We start from the raw sequence: 20,828 nt of genomic DNA on the forward strand, positions 1-20,828 counted from the left end.
CTTTCAGAAACACTAGATCACTAATATCCTTTCCTTTAGTGCCCATTTTAAAGCAAATAAATGTGAATTTATACATCAAAAAAATAAGCTTAATATGACAATTTCTTGAGAAGGTAATTGACACATACGCACAAACTATTACAAGTAAACATGGTCACCTTACATACAGAGTTGCAGAGCCAGTCTGTTTTATTCATCTTGTTTCGTGATTCCTCCATCACACACACAATTTTACTCATTTTAAGTAAAGAAAGCTAGCGGAATGTCTGCAGCTAAGAAATCAAAATAGTCTGAACTTCAATACACTGCCAGCCACATAACAGTGTGCTACCAGGTAACTGCAGATAAACGTCTTCTAAGTAAAATTCTAGAGTAGGTGATGTGTAAATATCAGTAATAAGAATGAGTGAAAGTGGAGGCCAACTTTAGGGGACAATCTGTAGCTTTGATACACACTATCTAGATCCCACCACAAGCTAAAATGGACTAGTTAAATCAAGTTAACAATGTTAAGTCTCTTATGAGGTGAGCTGATTGGTGAAAATGTTACTGGACTAGAAGTCAGAAGACCTAGTCCTGGCTGTGTCATTTAATAGCTGCGCAATCTGAGGTCAACTTCAGTTAACTACCTTAACTACTTCCTCAAAAGATTGTTGTAAAAAACAAAATTAAAATCACTTGTTTAAGTGTTGACTCAGAAGAGCTAAAATTAAGTCGCCAACTGCCAGAAATACAAAAATGCCATCATAATTTGAAACTAGGCATAAGCTAGGGACCTATACATCCTAAACCATTTATTTACTAAGAACTCTGATTTTTAAAAGGGCATCAGACTAAATCCAACCCCTCCCCAATCAAATAAAGTTTTCCCTCTTTCTCCAAATCACCCACTGTCCTCTGGAGCTGCACACACAATAAGTTTATGTTCTTTGCTGAATTCACTGGTCCTTACATTACTTTAGGCAAAGATTTATTTTAATATAAAGTCCATAAACAAAACAAGTCCTCTAGACAGGATGCTACTCATTGCCTGGGACTGATTTCTGGTTGCCACATTAATTACAACGGACGTAGACCAGCTCTTGGCAACCTATTTTAAAACCTGCACAGCTTTGCCTACATCCTTGATTGCCCCCTTTCCTTTCCCCTCTCCCTGCTCTATGCAAGAGTTCACCATGGGTGACGGCCCCTGTCCTAAAAATATACTCCATTTCAATGGTTCTCAAAAGTGTCAGCTTTCACGGAGCAACTAAGCCCGTGCACCACAACTACTGAGCCTGCGCTCTAGAGCCCGCGAACTACAACTACTGAAGCCCATGCGCCTAGAGCCCGTGTTCCACAACAAGAGAAGCCACCGCAATGAGAAGCCCATGCACCACAACAGAGTATAGCTCCCGCTCGCCGCAACTAGAGAAAAGCCCACGTGCAGCAACAAAGACCCAATGCAGCCCCCCAAAAAAAAAAAAAAGTGTCGGCTTTTTGGCTGTACCAAAACAAACTCATCAATAAGCCAGAGCATTAGTCAAATTTCATAAAATACAAGCAGTATTTTAAAAATGACAATTTTATTTCCAAGAACTCAACTACATTCAGTTTAGCTGAGCAAATCTCTTAGATTATGATACCAGAAATGATTTAAATCTGTGCCCAGAAAGTACACATTTTAGGCTTGAGGATACATGTTTATTTTAAGCAATATAAGACCAGCTGGAACATCAATTTTAGAGGGATATTGAACTATGCACTAAAGCAACAGAACAGATAAAACCTACTCATTCAAAAAGACCAATTATTCTATTAATGATGAAAAATACTTAATCAAGATCTTTAGCCTAGTATTTCCACTCATGAGACTCCTAAGGAGACTCTACTCTCTATGCAGTATTTACCTGGGAACCTTGAGTTATCAATTACTGACCATCACAGGCAACTGCTACCAAATGTAAAGTCTAGCTTTTAAAGCCAGGACAAAATGAACCTCAATTTCCTACAGCTGGTGTTTACAAGAAGGCTAATTTTCCTCTAACATCAGGATCCTAAACAGCTGCAAAAACATCAGGCCCATTCAATTCAGTCTTACCTGCTGAATGCCCACATTCTTCAGAAATTTTTCTAGATTAAGTAAGGTTATGGTCATAGGGATAGGATATTTTCTCCAACTATTTTCAAACTATATAATCTACAGGTTCAACTCTCACTGCCTGCTAACCAGCTTAAATCTAAAAGCAAACATTTTTTATAGCAGTGTGCCAAGTACTTTATACAATATTCTCTTAACCTTTAAAACCACTATGACAGGGACTTCCCTGGTGGCGCAGTGGTTAAGAATCCGCCTGCCCATGCAGGGGACACGGGTTCGATGTCTGGTCCGGGAAGATCCCACATGCCGCGGAGCCAACTAAGCCCGCGCACCTAGAGCCCCTGCCCAGCAGGGAGAGAAGCCACCCCCACTGAGAAGCCCGCGCACCACAATGAAGAGTAGCCCCCGCTCCCCGCAACTCGAGAAAGCCCGCGTGCAGCAATGAAGACCCAATGTAGCCAAAAATAAATAAATGAATAAATAAATATTAAAAGAAAACCCCACTATGACAGTATTATTCTGTTTTACAGATGAAGACACTGAGGCACAGAACAACTAATTAGGCTAGCTCTAGAGATGCTGATGATCAAATTAACAGGCGTACCTTGGAGGTTCAGTTCCAAACCACTGTAATAAAGTGAGTATTGCATTAAAGCGAGTCACACAAACTTTTTAGTTTCCCAGTTCCTATAAAAGTAATGCTTACATTATCCTCTAGTCTATTAAGTGTGAAAAAAAAACCCCAAAAAACCCACACACACCCAAAAAACACAAACAATGTATATACCTTAACTAAAAAATAATGCTGTTGGAAAATGGCACCAATAGACTTGCTCAAAGCAAGGTCACCACAAACCTTTAGTCTGTAAAAAACGCAGTATTTGCCAAGCGCAATAAAACGAGGTATGCCTGTCTGTTAAAAGGAAAACTCTGTCTCCCCTGCAGTCCCGTTCCTAGAAAACACAGGATTCCTGTTTTGGAAATCAAACACAACTCTCAGTCTCTTTGATAGACTAAATGACACCTCCATAATCAATTAATCATTTCTCAGACATACAAATTCCCATAGTTCTTAAACCACTGTATAATAAAGTTTATTCACATGTGGTACCAAAACATCCTATCATGCCTTCTCATAGCCTTTCAAACCTTTATGACTAGTTTCTACATTTCAACCTTGCTCCTTCTATATCTTTTGTCTAAAACTCTCAGGTAAACTCTAAATTTGAATTACAGTTTACATGCAATAATGTACACCCACGCTTTGACTAATGTATACACCATTGTAACCAGCACTACCATAAAGATAAATTTCTTCATGTCCCTTTTGTCCACCTCAGGCAACCATTTATCTGCTTTCTGTCACTACAGACTTTCGTGAAATGGAATAATTTTTTTTTTTTTTTAGAGCTCTTAACTAACTTTATTATGGTAGTCATTTTGCAACATACACTCCTATCAAATCATTGGGTTGTAAGCCTTAAACATATACAATGTTATATGTCAAGTATATCTCAGTAAAGCTGGGGGGAAAAGAACACAACGTGAGATCTACCCTCTTAACAAATTTTGAGGTGCACAATACTGTATTGCGAACTACAGGCCCTGTGTTGTAGAGCAGATCTCTAGAACTTATTTGCCTGGCATAACTGAAACTTTACATCCACTGAGGAACAACTCCCAATCTCCCCTTCCCTCAGCCCCTGGCAACCACACTGTATTCTCTGTGAAGTGGAATAATTTTAAACAGTAAAGGACAAACTAAAACAGCTGACAAATGTACTACCAACATGAATAAGGATATGTTAAAGCATGCCCTGCTCTAAAGGAAAGAGTGAGAGTACATTAGAATGGCTATATTACCATCACTGAAATGGAACTCTGACTTCTGAAGTAACCGTAGGGTTAGTTTACCAATCCTTAGCTTACTCACAAAAGGACTGTGACAGAAAAATAAAATAAAATGTGCTTTACTGGCTGGACCTGACAAAAAGGATTTTGGGACCAACACACCTGCAACAACTAAGACAGATGTAAACGTAGTATTTTTTACTTCCGTAATTATACCAAGCACTGCAATAACAGTTGATTAAAACCAATACTAATAACGTCTATGCATAAAAGATGGTAAATGTTGAGATAAGTGAGCTCTATCTCGGTTCATCTTCTCAGATGCTCCCTAGGAAGGTCTTGAGATTCCCATAATTTCCTAGCCCAGAGTAGGTGCTGAGAAACAGATGGACAAAGGATGATTCTAAGAATGGGGAGTTCTGAAACTTAAGGGTTGTGGTGATGACAGGAAAGAACTCCCTCAAGTGTGTTGAAAAAGAGGTCCATCTTTCACATCCTTAAAAGGAGCCCAAAACCTTGATATACAAGTGACCCACATGTAAATGCAAAGCTCAACTGTCAGTTAAAAACTAAAAGCTATGCCCAGGAAAAACTAATTCCTCAAAAGAATCCACAAAACACAAAGACCTTCAAGAAAGAGGGTTTCTAACACATTTTGAGCCAACAAACCCTGTGCTCAAATGAAATGTTCACTTGGAAGCCCAGTATTTCCAACAATTGAAAAGGCTTAAGTTGGTGGCTAAGCATAGACTGTTCTTGAGTCTTTCCTACGCCCGATCTCACTGAAAGAGTCCTAAAAGCAGTTCATAAACATACCCTCAGAAGCCTATGCTTGCAATTTTCTTAACACGTGAGCAAAAATACTTTAAAGTTGCACTGTTGCAAAAAGGTTCATGTTCTACATTTCTGCTTTACTAGGCACTAAAGTAAAGAAATATTTCAGTAAAATGTTTTCAAGAGGCATTTAAAGTTACTTGGTGGTAATATTAAACCAAAAATCTGACACACAGCATGTCCTAGGGAGTCAGAATGAAAATAAGTGTGCATGTGTTGGCGGTGAGCAGAGTTTATACTGTATGCCAGATCCACCAAGTTAATCCACACCACAGGGAATTTCCAGGAATCTCTCCATTAAAAATGCAGACGCAGGGAATTCCCCTGGTGGTCCAGTGGTTAGGACTCTGCACTTCCACTGTAGGGGGCCCAGGTTCAATCCCTGGTTGGGGAACTAAGATCCTGCAAAGTGCTCCGGCCAAAAAAAAGAATGCAGCAGACTCAAACCCAGATGATGCCAAACTTCCCCCATGTTCCAATCTAATCCTGGTTATAATTCCCAACAGACACTGCACCATTTTTTTAAATGGTGTATAAATCAGAAACAGGACTGATTTATTGGTTCCGACATGTTACAGACCACTACATACTATAGTCTAGTGTTGCTGGACGTTGACTTATTTAAATTAAACTTAAAAGAGCAAATCCATTTTTAATAAAAGCTCCCAAGTTTATTTTTATCAATAGACACTAGAATGTGCTCTCTATTCACAAGAGCCTTTGAGCTATTTTCACAACCAAACACCTTAATATATGGTGAAAGCAAGCTCAGCTTATTTTACACTAATACAACTGCTGCAATCACAATACTATGTTTATAAACGAAATAATTTCCTCTTGGACATCATAGCTGGGAAGAAAAGAACATGTTTAACATTCCTTATTTACACCTTCATATTGGTGTTTTTTGATAATACATTTTTTCAGGAAGAGCTGCCAAGGAAAGAAAAGGCTCCCAAGAACCACACACTGCTCCCTGGAGTCTTTCATGAGGTCGTGAGTCCTCATGTCATCGAGAGGGTAGCTCCAAGAGGAGTGGTTGCAGCAGCTGGGCACTTGCCTTGTTACACACCTGCTACAAAGGCTTCTACAGTTGATTGTACTTCAGAAGAAACTGATACATCTCTCAAATAATCACAAGATAATTCTGGCAGCAACAGCCCACTTGACACCAAGCTGGATGAATATGAGTCTTGGATTTCTGAAGTGAAGACCTCCCTGGAAGTAGAACAGGGAGAGCTGAAAGTTTGAGAGTACTGTTTCAGAGACATCTAAGCAGGAAACCCAACCTTAACACATGACCAGTTTTCTAAAAGGACTTTTACTCATTAAAAATGAGAACTTAAGATATTTTGAAATTTACACTACTATTATTATTCTGAAGAAGCCTAAGGGTATTTCTACCTTTATTATTACTTTTACATAGGCATTTGATGACTTAGCACTCAGCTCACAGGTTTAAAAATAGACACAATGGGGAAAAAAAAAAAAGATAGACACAATGCTGTCAAAGTCACCTCTGCATTCTACATCCCACAGAAAAATGTTACTTACCACAGAGAATACCTTTAGAAATAATCGGCCAGAAGGATGACACTGGTACTACAAACATGAGGTCTGGAGCAGGCCTCCAGGAAGGTAGTTCCAGGAAGCTACATATCAGAACTGGTAGGTAGAAGATCCAATAAATTGTGTGATCATAAGACCGTATGAACTTTTGCCATGTTGGACCAAAAGTGATGGATAATAACAATAGCCTACACTGAGTACTTAGGATCATCAGGACAGGGGTTGCTTTAATTGACAGCAAGAGGAAAGCCAATAACGGCAATAAACATCCTTAAGTTTATTTTTCAGCTGATAAGGTTGAAAAAAACTAACTCTAGAGGAAGAACACTAAAGGTGACTGCTGAAGAATTATTTTTAAAAAAACAGACAAGAACAAGAATGAATAGGAAATACATAAAGGTGGGGGGAATCCTAAAGGAAATGAGCCCAACAGGCTAAGTTCGAAATGCTTGGGTAAAGGCTGCCCAATGAAATGCCTCACATTAAACTCTAAAATACATCTAAATGAGAAAATGGAAATACAGGATTTTCATAGCAATATACTTTTGCAAGTGAAATTGACAAGATTAGGCTCTCTTAAAAAATGTGTCTTGACTATCTGACGTGAAGACTAAATTTCTTCTGGAACAAGTATGTACCTGTACAGAAGTGAAATATGTAAATCCTTATGGTAATTAAAATGTAGTAACATTACAGATAACTATTATAATGCAACATGAACAGCAGCAAATACATAACCATATTATTTCAAGCTTTCTAGTTTTCCTGGTGCAGCACAGGAAATAACCTTTTAAACAAATGCACTTAACTACTATTTTGATTACCCTAGGGCAGATCTCATTGCCACCTCACCAAGAGGAAAATTTACTTTTATTATATAAAGCATGTGTCCATTACAATGACTGCAGTAAACACCAGGTTAAGGAAGACTGAATACCTCAGAAGCCCCTAAACATCTTTACCAGGTAGCAGTGGTTGCATCTCCTCTAGAATAAGCATGTTCAGACTTTTCCAATCATCATTCCCTTGTTATTTAATCTTTTTATTCCTCTATCTGCCCCCTAAAACATCGGCTTTACTGGTTTTGAACCATGAATGGAGTCACTGTTGTTTTCCTACTATGACGTCTTTTGCTCAACTTTGTAATTTCAATTCCTTCACACAGATAGATGGGACTGGAGTCCATTAATTTTCATTGCTGTGTACTATTCTTTGTAGATGTACAACATTTATTTATCCAAAGAGGACCTATAGGTTGTTCCATTTTTTTGCTATATTGTTTATAAACACCATAATATAATTTCTTGCTGTTATTTATGTACCCAAGGGGAACACTGCTCAAGTTGTAGTCTGCAAATTAGCTGATCCACAAATGAAGAACCAAGCAGTGTGCTACTTCACCTGGGAGTGAAACTGCTATGTTGTTAGTGAAAAATTGTTTTCAAGCCTTTTGCTCATTTTCCTACATGTTTTTTGCTTTTTCTTATTGACCTATAAGAGCTCTTCGTGAATTCAGGATAGCAAATCTCTCTCATTTTGAGTTTTATTTATTTTGCTATAGTATCCATGTTGAACATACTAGAATATCCCATCCTACTCTTGGTCATGCCAAATATAACATGCAAACCATGCTGAACCTAGATGATGAACTAAGGAGAGACTATACTTATTTAGGAGCTCTTTATATACTGGGCACCACAGTATCTTTGCAGTAAAAAACAAAAAATAGGGAATTCCCTGGCGGTCCAGTGGTTAGGACTCCACGCCTCCACTGCAGGGGGTCAGGGTTCGATTCCTGGTTGGGGAACAAAGATCCCACAAGCCACCTCCCGCCAAAAGAAAGAAACAGATCAAAAATAATCTGAAGTCATATATTCAACGTAAACCTAATATTAAGTTCAGTCTGTATGAGCACATGAAGTATAGCAGGGAGCTGGATCTTAAGAACATGCTGGGCAACTAAAGAATTCAACTAGAATATAAAACTGAAAAGCCCCTACAGTCAAGAACAGTTTATTAGACAAATCTAAGGAGAAAGAAGAGAATGTGTAATTCTTATGATTCTTATTAACAGATATTTTAAGATTAATATGTCTAATACCACTCACATTCACAGTAACAATTATCCTAGAGTGATGCTGTCCAACAGAACTTTCTATGATGATTGAAACATTCTTTGTCACTGTCCAAAACAATAGCCATTAGCCACATATAATTCCCAAGCACTCAAAATGTGCCCAAGCAACTGAACAGCTGAATTTTAAATTTTATTTGATTGGAATTCTTTAAATTTATATAGCTACCTGGCTAGTGGCTACTGTACTGAACAGAGCAGTTCTAGAGAATGCTGTTTTCATAAAAAAATTTTAAACTTCTAAGGATCAAGTCCACACACATCACAGATAAAAAAACAAGAACAAAAACCATGGTACCCCCAAATAATTTTGCTCAAGGTAACAAAGATCAATTCACAAGTTTACAAAACTAGACAGTAAAGGAAAGAAAGGTCAAAACTCCACACCAAGTAAATCCTAGAGAAATGAAATGTGTGCTTACATAAGATAATGAAGAAAGGTGGAAAAGTTTAGAGCAGAGCATTCCAAAAGGGTTTTATCATCTTGGCTCCTGCTGCAACTCACTCAGTTACAGGCATTTAAGACCTCATGGTGGCTGGGTATGGTTTGGGCAGGCTGAACTTCATCAGCCTAATCCTTGCAACTCAGTACGCTGCACAAATATTTTCTACTTATGCCATAATGTTCTTCACATTATTCCCTGGATTAGAAAAAAGGATGGCCAAATCTTTGTTTCGGTTAGGTTGTGACAAACTGCTTCAGTGTGCATGGATGGCCCTGGAATGGAGGTGAAGGACAAAAGCATCTGCGTCTTCTAGGCCTTACCAACACGACAGCATTGCACTTGCAATGGCCTCCTTAGGCCGGTCTGAACAATGGCCAGCCTAAAACTGCAGCCTACCATTTACCTAGATTTTATAGCTTAGGACATACAGTTTACACAATATCTTATTTACTCCTAATCAGAAGAATTAAGTGTCTCTAAATGCTTTTTTGAGGGCAGAGAAAAACCCCAAACTCAAAAACTCTGAAATTAAGACCAAAGGGAGTGTAATGGAATACACAGATTGGTAGTGACTATTAACTTTCTCAGCTCACTATCTCCTGTAATAAATGCAAGAACAATTTTATTCCCTTTAAAAGTGGTCTACACTGCATTCTAATCTATTTGGCCCCCCCAGAAAAGTTTAAATTTGCCTGAAGAAAGAATACCATGTCCTCCAAACCGTTTTATCCATTAACATCCTATTATTCCCATTGGGCTTATAGAGAATGCTTTTTTGCTACTTTACACAAGCAATGAGGCACCACTGAATACTACTTTTTGCATGCCAAGGGGATACACATACTTTAAAAACTGGTCCCTAAATCTGTGTGTTTTCAATGATAGTTTTATTCGTCTTCACGGTCAAAGAGCACCAACAACCATTAATAAAAGTTCTGTGAATTTGCTTACATCACAGAATCTTTAAATTACCAAATATTGGTAATTTAAATTGAATATTTAAAATTTTAGACAAAATTTGTCCGTTTAGACAAATCAATTAATTGAATCCCTTTTCTATTCTTAGAAACAAAACATTAAAAGGTATATGTTAATAATTAATTCAATCTGACTTCATCACTAGATCTGCTAATAAAAGCAGCTGGTTAGAAGAGAATTTAGTTTTCTGAAACAGACTTTGAAATTTTTCCATTAGGCTGATCTATTAATTATAATCGGAGCTCTAGCTAAAATAACTTGAAAATATAGCTCACTGAAAAAACTACTACAGCGTAGAGCCTAAGAAATTTAAAACGTACACAAAAACTCTTCCACAATTAGAGCCCTTCAGTAATCTGAGATATTATTAAGCTTAAGCATTTGTTATATCTTTACAGTGCTCACACATTACACCACACACATATCCAAAAGAAAAAATTTTACTATGCAAGCAGCTTATAAAGTTTCCATATACTTAATGAAATGAACTATCTAAAAATTCAGATGGTTACCTGATTTGAAAACCTAAATCTGAAGCCAAATCCTAGAGCTTAGACCACCTGCACAGAAATCCTACTGCAGTACTAGAAGTATTAACATGGTTCATGTAATTATATACTTTGCAATGCTATGTGCTAAGTGTTTTCCATGAAGGCCAGTGTGTTAAATCCTTTGACTTCTAATTTTCCAAACAGTATTGTTGCTCCACAGGAAATATCAGGATTTCAATGTCTAGTACTGCAAACAGCTATTGATACCTAAGGACATTTCTGGAATGTAGAATTTCTCTTGCCACCTTTACTAATTCTAGTCAAGAAACCTTTGGGGCAAGATATCTTTCTGGATTCAAAATTTCTCAGATTTTAGAATGGCAATTTAGTACATATACGTTTAATATATTATTTAACGCTCTCCAGGAGGCAGCAGAATTAGGAATATTAGCACTAAATGGGATAAGTCAAAATAAAAATAGCCTCAAATTAGCTCAGATTCAGGTCAACTTTTTGTTCCCCAATCAGGTTAGGTCACATCAAGGAAGCTATAAATTTTTTTTTAACTTTTCAATTTTGGAATTACATGAATAAGGGATTGTGGCTGTAGCTTTATAGCAAAGCACCAAGAACTAAAGTTTCACTTAACATAATATACACTGTACCTGGGCATAATAAATCAGTCAGTCACTTTGGCTGCTGGAACCTTCAGAATGAAGTGTTAGCATTTTCTATCTGTGCCTATATACACTACACCTCCACAAACAAAAAAAGAGGGGGAAATTATAGACTTTCTGAGTTCTACAATATTAATTATCTTAAAGACTTTTCCCTGAGTTGGCAGAATCATTTATAAATGTATGAGCTCACTAATATGTTTCTCAAGTCTAAGAGGAAACACCAGTAGAAATATAAAATATAATGCAAAGTTAGGTTTCCATTAAAGAGACTTGAAATAAAAATCTTATCCTTTAATATGGTCTTCCTTAAAACATGAAGCTTGTTATGAAATTTCCATCTTAGAATCTATTCCCCTCTCAACTATGGAGTCAACTACACCCCACCCAGAAAAGTTTTATATCTCTAAGACAACTTGGGAGAAAACATCAGATATGCTGGAAGGAGAATAGATGACTAACAAAAATTAAAGAGATAACTGGCTTGGCACTGAACTGGTGGCAATTGTACTTCTCTTTAATATGTATACAAGCCACTTGGTTAAAATGCAGATTTCTGATTCAGGTTTGGGTGGAGCTGAGAGTCTGCAGTTCTATTCTAGGTTATGCTAATGATACTGTTCCAAAGACCACACACACTGCATTAACAAAGGGCGATTAAAACCCTCAAAAAAAGACAAATCATTGTATCAATTTACAGTTAAAGGAACTGTTCTAGTTCAACTTTATTTTACAGCTGTGATTTAAAAAATAAGCAATTCGCTCAAATTCACACAGCTAGGAGAAAGCCAGTACGGGAAACCCTCCAGTCTGTGTTCCAAGTCAGTAGAACTTTCAAGAATTCGTATTATTTAAACTGTTTCCCCCCTTTCTCTTTAGACTTAAAAAAAGAAGTCTAAAATTGTAATTTGAGGTTAACAGTAAATGTGTTGAAAAGGTCTGCTTTAACATACGCTATCCAATTAGATCTCTTTCCTGAAATTTTCTAATGTTACTCCCTCCAAGTCTCTAGCCCACTTAAAGACATCCAAACCTCAACACCAAAACCCAAATTTCAATTGCAAGAAATCTACAAATAATAAAAAATTTTAAATGAACCACACAAATCTAGCAGCACAAGTTCGAACAACAGTTTACTGTGGAACTGCATTTTGCACAAATTTTGCATTTGCATTTTAAATTCAAAGTTAAATCCATACACAGAAAATCAAGTATAGTCAAAAACTATCCCTGAAAATCTCTTGGGAAGGTAGCCGGTTGAGAGAGAAGCATGTATCATCTCTCAGTAATACCTCTAAAAACAATCAGTTTTTCTACCAGGTGAGTATTATACAAAGTCTTTTTCTGAAAAAGAACATAAACTCTTAGAAATTACATTGTATTTGGCAAGATGCTCATAACTAGAAAAACAAGAACTAAGATTCACCTCTTATATCCCATGCTCTGTGGTAGAGGTTTGAGTGGAATGGAGAGCAGAATTTTTTGCTTGAATACTTGAATTCAAGTATTGAATACTTGAATTCTTTACTTGGATACTTGACTACTCCAAATACTTGAATCTAACAAGTTAAATGGTTGAATGGCGTGATAAACTACTACCCACACCTCATTAAAACACAAACAAAAAACCATCTCTCCAACTTATATTGAAATCTGGAATAGTAAGATTTCCTAAAACTTACCCTGCAGTATGTACTTAGATATAGTAACAAATAAGGATCCAGCCACTAGTAAACAATGCATACAACTGAATCAACTTTAAGGGTAAGTGGGGGAGTTCCCTGGTGGCCTAGTGGTTATGATTTCGGGCTCTCTCACTGCCATGGCCTGGGTTCAAGCCCTGGTGGGGGAGCTGAGATCCCTCAAGCCACCCAGTTCGGCCAAAAAAAAAGGTGGGGTGCGGGGTGGGGCATAAGTGGTAAATACAATTTCAAGTTTTGAAAAAGACTGAGCAACAATAACTCTCCTTTACTTCTATTTTACAAGACCGTCCCTCACCCTCTGCAGATGTGAAAATACTTACATGGACAAGTTAGGAGATGGAACCCCCCTATCATCAGCTAGGTTCCCAAGGTGGCTCAGCGTTGAAGTCGAACTGCTCTCTATACAGCACTTCTCCTAGGCCCTCTGGGTAGTTGTATACTTGGTCAGAAAGTTCGCCCTAAAGAGGAAAATAAAAGTATATAAGTCCAGTGGTAAAAAATGTTAGGTGGCGCTTCAAGAAGGTTAAATTGATGTAAAGATTAAGTGTGGGTGGGAAGAAGTTTTAGTTTGAAGTGTTTCATTAAAGCACATTACACAAAATGATGTTTTCAAAGGGTTTATCACAGTACCAAGTACTTTTTTATGTAGTAAGCATTTCCAAGCTGCTAGAGTACAGAACTGACAGAATTTGAGGTCATGGTCATCTTACCAGGTTACTCTATCTACCTACTCAGTTTCCAGTCTTCACCGAATTTCATTTTTGCTTTTATTAGTCCTCCAAAACCCAAACTTCTAAGTGGCCTAAAATTTTAAGATCTCCAAGTGCCCTCACTAACCTGGTGTGTGTGCAAGATTTTGTATGTATATCTAATAGTCTGAAACTACCCACAAGCCTTATTCTACTCTCCAAATTCTAAGTTCTTCTTTGCTTAAGTGTAAAATCCTACTACATATCAAAAAGAAAAATATTTTGTGACTTAGCTAATACACTAAGTACACATGTGAAATAACTTTTGAGACCTGCCTTACATATCCGACAAGTAACCTCTTAAGGTTTACCTCCTCCTCATTCCTAACCTAAGTCACTCTATCACTAGGAACAACATATGAATGTGAACGTGCTTGGCATGCTACAAAATGCTAAATAAGTTTTAGAAGTGGTTTTTACCTATTATGATTTGACAGGATAGACTTATCACCTCTAACCTAAACAGCTACATCTATACTTCTATTTGTAATTCAGTGATTGCTACCTTCAAGTAATACAACCTGACAGTATCTGCTAGAAGATGGGTGGTAAGAAGGGAACCAGAAAAATAATGAAGTTTAGGAATTAGAAGAATCTGAGATTTCAGAAGCACTCTAGACACATCTTAAGCATATCTCATCTCAACCAGGATAAGAGGCACGCTTAGGGGAGGTAAAATGTTCTTTCAATCTACTAGGGGTATCCTGCTCACATGCTCAATGACACTTATGGACAATGAGGCAAAAATCCATACTAGTATGCAACAGTGACTATATCATCTCGTTAGATTCCAACTAAGTACTCCAAAACAAAGGTTCCAATTCTTCCCAAACCAAGGTAATTTTAAAAGTAAATTAAAAGCCGACTCACGCTAGCGACAGAGACAGAGTTTATCCTTAACTGTTCTAAGGAATAGGATAATTATCCTGGCTGAGACATTTTCATCCACACACCCCCCCACCCCGACCCGCTATAGATCAATAGTTATTTTGCTGCTTAATGCAACCCAGGAGCAGTACTGTGAAATGCTGAGAACATTACACTTCAGACATTCAAGAATGTTCTTCAGCAGGATCTCTAAAATATTTCCACCTAACGAAAAAGATACTAGTAGGAAATGAAGGCTCTAAACTTTGAAAGGCACCCTTTAATATAAATAAAAGGGGTACAGGGCCGTTTACATACAGGATGAACTGAATGTTCACCTGTACAGTCACGATAAACCAAAAGAGAAGGTTAAATAAAAATATGAAGGGTTTCCCTGGTGGCTCAGTGGTTGGGAGTCCGCCTGCCAGTACAGGGGACGTGAGTTCGAGCACCAGTCCGGGAAGATCCCACATGCCACAGAGCAACTAGGCCCGTGCGCCGCAACTACTGAGCCTGCACGCCTAGAGCCTGTGCTCCACAAGAAGAGAAGCCACCGCAATGAGAAGCCCACGCACAGCGACGAAGACCCAACGCAGCCAAAAATAAATAAATAAATTTATTAAAAAATTAAAATATGGAAAAATAGAAGGCATAGGGAAAGATAAATTTTTCTCATTTAGAATGGTGTTTCAATCAGTTGGATCATGTACAACACTGCAATCAAATTCAATTGTTTGAAGAGAATGACCCTTGCTACACTATCTTGGCAGACAGCACAGGGAGAACTAGAGTTAACCGAGTCAGCAGCTGGCCAATAAATCACCAAAAACCTCCCATCACTTTTGACAGTAACTACCCAGAAACTTAGTATCCCCCAAATTATCAGTATTTCTCTGAACAACTTACATTGCCTTTACCAATGACTTTTCAAGTTGTTCTGGGTATTCTTTCCAAAAACCCAAAACCCTAGTCCAATCATGAGAAAAATATCAAACCCAAATTGGGGACATTTTACTGGATATCTGGCCAGTACTTCTCTAGACTGTCAAAGACATGAGAAACTGTCACAAATCAGAGATGACTGGGGAAGACATGACAACTAAATGTAGTGTGGTATCTTGGTTTGGCCCCTGGACAGAAAGCACATTAAGAACTGGTGAAATCTAAAGAAAGTCTGGAGTTTAGGTGGGAGTAATGTATCAAAGTCAGTTTCTTAATTTTGACAAATGTACTATCAATACCTCTTATAATAAAATAAACTAAGTGAGAAGTACAAAGTAACTTCATGTTATCTTTGTAAGTTTTCCATAAATCTAAAATTATTCCAAAATAAAGTTGTTTAAAAAAAAATCAGGCAACATATTCATATAATGGACTACTACTTGGCAGTTAAAAGTAACAATTTACTGATGAATGGATGAATATCAAAAACATTCTGAGTTAAAGAAGCCTTTTACAAAATGCAATACATACAGTATATGCCTATGGAAGTTGTAGAATAGACTTCCATAATAACTAATCTATATGGTTAGTAAAAAGTCAGAACAGTGGTTGCCTCTGTGGGTTGTGAGGGATGGAGTTTGAAGGGGCAAAAGAGAATTTTCTGGGTTTGATGGCAATGGTCTCATCTTTTGTTAAAGGTTTGGATTACTGTTTTTCTGTCAAACTCGTCAAATGGTAAACTTAAGATTTGTGCATTTTGCTGTTATGTGAATTTTACCCTATTAAACTCTATTTAATGATATGTGCATACTGAAGTTGGAGGGGTGAAGTGTTCTGGTGTCTCCAACTTATTTTAAAATACATAGAAACATAAGATTGATGAATGCACAGTGGAATGGCAAATAAAGAAAAATGTTAAGTGTTTACTGAACGTAGGTGAGGGGACAATTCTTTCACTCCCTCTGTTATGTTTGAAAATTTATAAGTTAAACCTGGGTGGCAAGAGGGACGGCACTGATTATTACTTGATTCCGGCACCTACCATATCACCTATAATCATCAGGAGCCTATCTTTCCTTCTAACTCTTCTGGGCTTATATGCCTTCATAACCAGCATCTGTACTCTCCTATAGTTGCAAAAGAAATCAAAGGACTGTTAGAGCCTTGCCCTATAATCATCAGCTGTATTTCTGCCAGGCTCGTCCACATCAACCTTTCCTTGATCACACATCAATTCTCTCCCTTAAGTGTCCTCCGATTCCCATCCAAGCAGGGGGTTCAACGGTGGAAACCCGACGGGACACAAAACATCTTAATGTATCCACGAGGCAACCACAAAAGCCAGTTAAATCTGCTGAAACATCATGGGGCCGTAAACTGTGTTCCCGACCGTTTCAGGTCGCCGAACCAGCAGCTTAGCCTAAGAAACACACGTTCAGGATATACACTGGGGAAGGGTTAAAACAGCACCATTAACTGCCAAAACAGTGCTTGATAAGCCACCCAAGCCTACCGCTCTCCCTCTCTCTGCCCTGGAATCGTGGCGTGGCCGGGAAAACGAAGCCATGGTGACTAATCCTCGGGCTCCAGGAGGTGGCTGGGGTGAGTGAAGGCGACTCGGCCCAATCAGGAGCGCCGCAGGGGGCGGAGCAGCAACCCCGAGGCTTCCAGAAGGGGCCAAAGGCCTCTCGCTCGCTACCTGACACCGGGGCTTCCCCGCCGCCCGGCCCCTTGCGGCGTCAACTTTCCTCCAGCAGAGGGGGGCCGCACTCCCCGCACCCTCGAGCACCCGTCCTCCTCCGGCAGCTGTCACAGGAGGCCGGCGCCGGGCCCGCCCCGCTCCATTCATAACCTAAGGCCGCGGCGGTTGCAACCGGTCGCGCTCCCGCCAGTCTCCCGGAGGCGAAGGCGCGGCGCCGCTCAGGGTCGGGCGGCGGGACCAAGGCCCCTCAGGGCTGCAGCCCGTCCCCCTCCCCGGAAACAGCAATGCACCACGGGAGCGGGGTGGGGGCCGCACGCCGCCCGGAGGTGCCGCCGACCCCCGGCGGCGAGACCCCCGCGCGCGCCCCCCACACACACGCCCCCTCGCCCCAACAGCAGCTGCTCGGGCTCGGCCCGGCGGCCAGCGGCCGCCCGCCGCCCCGGCCCGCCGCGCCGCCGCCACCGCGGAAGCACCGGCAGCCGCCACACACGCCGCCATCCGCCATGTTCGAGGCGGCCGGCCGCGGGGCGCTGCGGGGACGCCGACCGGGCGGCGGGGCCCAGCCGGAGGCACCCGGCAGCACCCCGAGGCCGGCCCCGCGCCCCGGCCCCGGCCGCGCCCCTCGGGTCGGTACTCACGTGAGATAACGGCCCAAAGAGTCGGGTAAAGCGTCTTCTCTTTTTAGGCGGAATTTTTAAAGAGGGATGTGGTTACCTTGAGCAGAAATACCCAAGGCGGCCTGGGCCATAGGCTGCGGGGACGACGTGGGGGGAAAAGCGCGGCACCGACACCAGCTGTGCAGCAGTGGCGGCGGCGGCCGAAGAAGAGAAATAGAACAGCGCGGGCAGAAGAAGAAAGGCGAGGGCTGGGTGCGGAGAGGATTCAGCCTCGTCACACCGCAGAGCAGAGAGCGAGAAAGGATGAGAAGAGGCAGAGAAGGCGAAGAAACACTGCAACCGAGCGAAGAGCCAGAGAGTGTGAGAAGGCGGTGCCAGAGACGCCATTATTTATACCAAGGGGGCGGGGCATAGTGACGTCACAGCGGCCGGGTCGCCGCGGGAGCCGGGCGGAGCGGGGCTGCGGCCCGGAGAGAACGGAGGGGGCGGAAGAGAAAGGGGTACGGCGCGGAGGGAGAGAAAGGGGCTGGGGCCGGGCGACCCCGCGATGCAGGTGCTGGTCGTCCGGTAGCTTCCCGCCCTCGGCAGCTTCCCCGCCCGAGGAAGACCGCCGCGCGGACGTGGGCGGGCTGGGGATGAGGGAGGTGGCTCCAGCAGAACGCTGCATCGCCCGCGCCCCCGCCTCCTGGGCGCCTGCGCTCACTCCCGAGGCGGGCCCGGGCGCTTTAGGAACTGGGCCCGGCGGCCGCGGCGCCGAGCGCAGTCCGGGGCCATGGGCTGCGCGACGCCTGCACTGCCTGGAGAGGGTGAAAGGGAGGTCCGTGCCAGCCACCCCCGGAGACTCCCCGCCTCGAGAGCCTCCGCTTTGGAGGGCTCTGTAGGCTGCGCCTGGGGACTGCCCTCCCAGGGTGAAGCTCCAGTCCCCGCGGGATGCAGCGCTCCTTTTTGGAAGCGAGTTCCTAATGGCCAGGACGGCTCGGCCCAGTGTTCGGGTGGTTGCAGAGGCTCGTGACCGCGTGGAAATGTCCCCGTACTCGCACGTTGCAGTAGGATTTTTTTTTCTAAAGGAGTGGCATTTGTGTCTTCCTTTTTAAAAGAGTTGGTGCAGTCAGACCCAGTCCTTATTAATGAAGGACCAGTGTCGTAGAGGGCATTACCGACGTTACAAGGGCACATTACTTTAACCCCCTACGTCTCGTTGCGCGGTCATTGAATTTTACTACTCCATAACGAACTTATTTTTACTGGCGAACCTAGGACGACCTGCATGGCTTTTAGTTTATTCTCATCTTTTTAAAATGTCTTCGCGCTACTCATCAGAAACCCTGAGTCCTCCCGTGCTAATGCCTTGCAACTCAGACTCAATGAAATATGTACTGACACACCCCTCCAAAGTCTTTGAGATAAAGACCCAGACTTTTTTCCTCTGGTACTTGCCGACCGTCTGTTTACTTTGTGAGCTGCACTGTGGTTGATTACTAAATCATGAGATAAGAAAGTAAGAGAGAGAACATTCCTGAGTAGAACGGTAGCAACGCTGAAATGTACGCTCTGGGATGAAAGTATTAGGTAGAAATCAGGAGCTGTGGACTCTTTTCCTGATTTCATATCTCCATATTTCATTCTGTTGTCTCTTGATTTTCTCTTTCATTCTATAAAAATTATTTTCGCTTCAGAACATTTATAAGCACAGCACTTTACTAGACCCCCTCCCTGGTGGAGGGAGGAGGGCTAGAAATGAATACCCCACTTGAAATCTTGCTTACTATCTAGCAGGGGAAATAAAACAACTACACAAAATAACTAAATTGTTGACAGATAAATAAAATGTTGCACGGAACCTAGTGGAAGTGGGAAATGATTGCAGCTAAGTGAGAGAAAGGCTGGTGGGGAAAGGTAGAGATAGATTTTGAGAGCAGACATTCCAGACATGGGAAATAAGTGATTTTGAGAGCAGATATTCCAGGCAAGGGAACTATGTGAGAGAAGGCACAGAAATGGGCCAGTTCAGAGAACCGAGTGACCTTTGTGACTCCAGCTTAGGGCATCGTGTTGCAAATGAGATGGAAAAGGTGGGTTAGGGTGAGCTCAAGAAGGGATCAGAGCTTGGACTTCATTCTGGAACCATTTAATCAGGGACATGATATACTCAAAGATATTTTTAAAAGATTACTCTGGCATCAGTGGAATTGAAAACAGAAAATGTGGAAGAGGGAGACAGTGAAGGATACTCTTATAGCAGTTAAGAAGAGTACCAGGAGTTTCAGAATAGATGGGAGGGAAAAGTCAAAGAAAGAGTAGAGGTAATCTTGAATGTCAAGGGAAAGGAGAAGTTGTCAAATGATTTGGAGATATGAAACTAATCAACAGGGAGAATTCTGGAATCATGAACAGAGATAGAAATAGAATGACCGAGTTCGGAGGGAAGACTATGAGCCTTCCTTGAGCATAGTTTGAGCTGTTGATGAGATATCCATGTAAAAATGGTCCAAAAGCCCCTGCAAATAGGGAGATCTGGAACCCTTTTGGCTGTGAATTTGGGAGCCTCTCCTACAGACATGATAATTAAGGAAATGTTAAGGTCTACAGGAAAAGGGATATAAGCACAGGACTTAGAGAAATGCCAGAGAGAAGATAGGCCAGTAAAGAGGACCAGCCAGAGGAGTAGGAGGAGAATCACAGTAGTACCATGTCAAGCCATTCAAGGAAGGTGTTTCAAGATGGAATGAATGATCAGCATGTCATATCCCTGAAATGGCTGAAAGGGGGTTCTGATTTAGGAAAATGGCAAGTCATCGGTAAACTCCAAACTCAGGTTAAGAAGTCTGGATTTTTAACACAAAAACGTTTCAATCATGGGAGTGATTTGAATTTTAGAAAAGGGGAGAGTGTAGGGGTGGGAAGAAAAAGGACTATACATGTGTGGCAGGGAGAACACTTGGAAAGCTATTATAAGGATCTGGTAAGGAGAATGATAAGGGCCTGAGAACAAGTTATGTGTGACCTTTAACTGAATTTCAGTGGAGTGGGAGGCACAGACACGTGGCAGAGGTTCAAGTGGGGAGCAGCTGAAGTGAAGTCAGTGAATGTCCACTCTTTCAACTGGATTAAACCCTAATCCAACATCATTTATACAATGAAGCAACCCAACAATTTATCATTCAAACTATGTGCCCTCACAATTAGTA

The 20,828-nt window shown here is 41.1% G+C and overlaps 1 protein-coding gene across 4 annotated transcripts in view; it reads right to left on the reverse strand.

Annotated features, from left to right (window-relative positions):
* Positions 1–17,988, reverse strand: part of AZIN1 (antizyme inhibitor 1) — a 30,892-nt gene extending 12,904 nt beyond the window's left edge. For 3 of the 4 annotated variants that reach the window (XM_061171396.1, XM_061171397.1, XM_061171394.1), the window contains exons 1-2: positions 17,662–17,988; positions 13,084–13,221 (exon numbers count right to left, since the gene is read on the reverse strand). The gene's annotated coding sequence lies outside the window, so the exon portion shown is untranslated. Of the gene's footprint in view, positions 1–5,837; positions 5,984–13,083; positions 13,222–17,661 lie in introns of all 4 variants that reach the window. The other variant, XM_061171395.1, reaches the window with a different exon arrangement.
* Positions 17,989–20,828: the final 2,840 nt, after the last annotated feature.

The sequence above is a fragment of the Eubalaena glacialis genome, chromosome 17 (genome assembly GCF_028564815.1).
Source record: "Eubalaena glacialis isolate mEubGla1 chromosome 17, mEubGla1.1.hap2.+ XY, whole genome shotgun sequence".
Taxonomy (NCBI): domain Eukaryota; kingdom Metazoa; phylum Chordata; class Mammalia; order Artiodactyla; family Balaenidae; genus Eubalaena; species Eubalaena glacialis.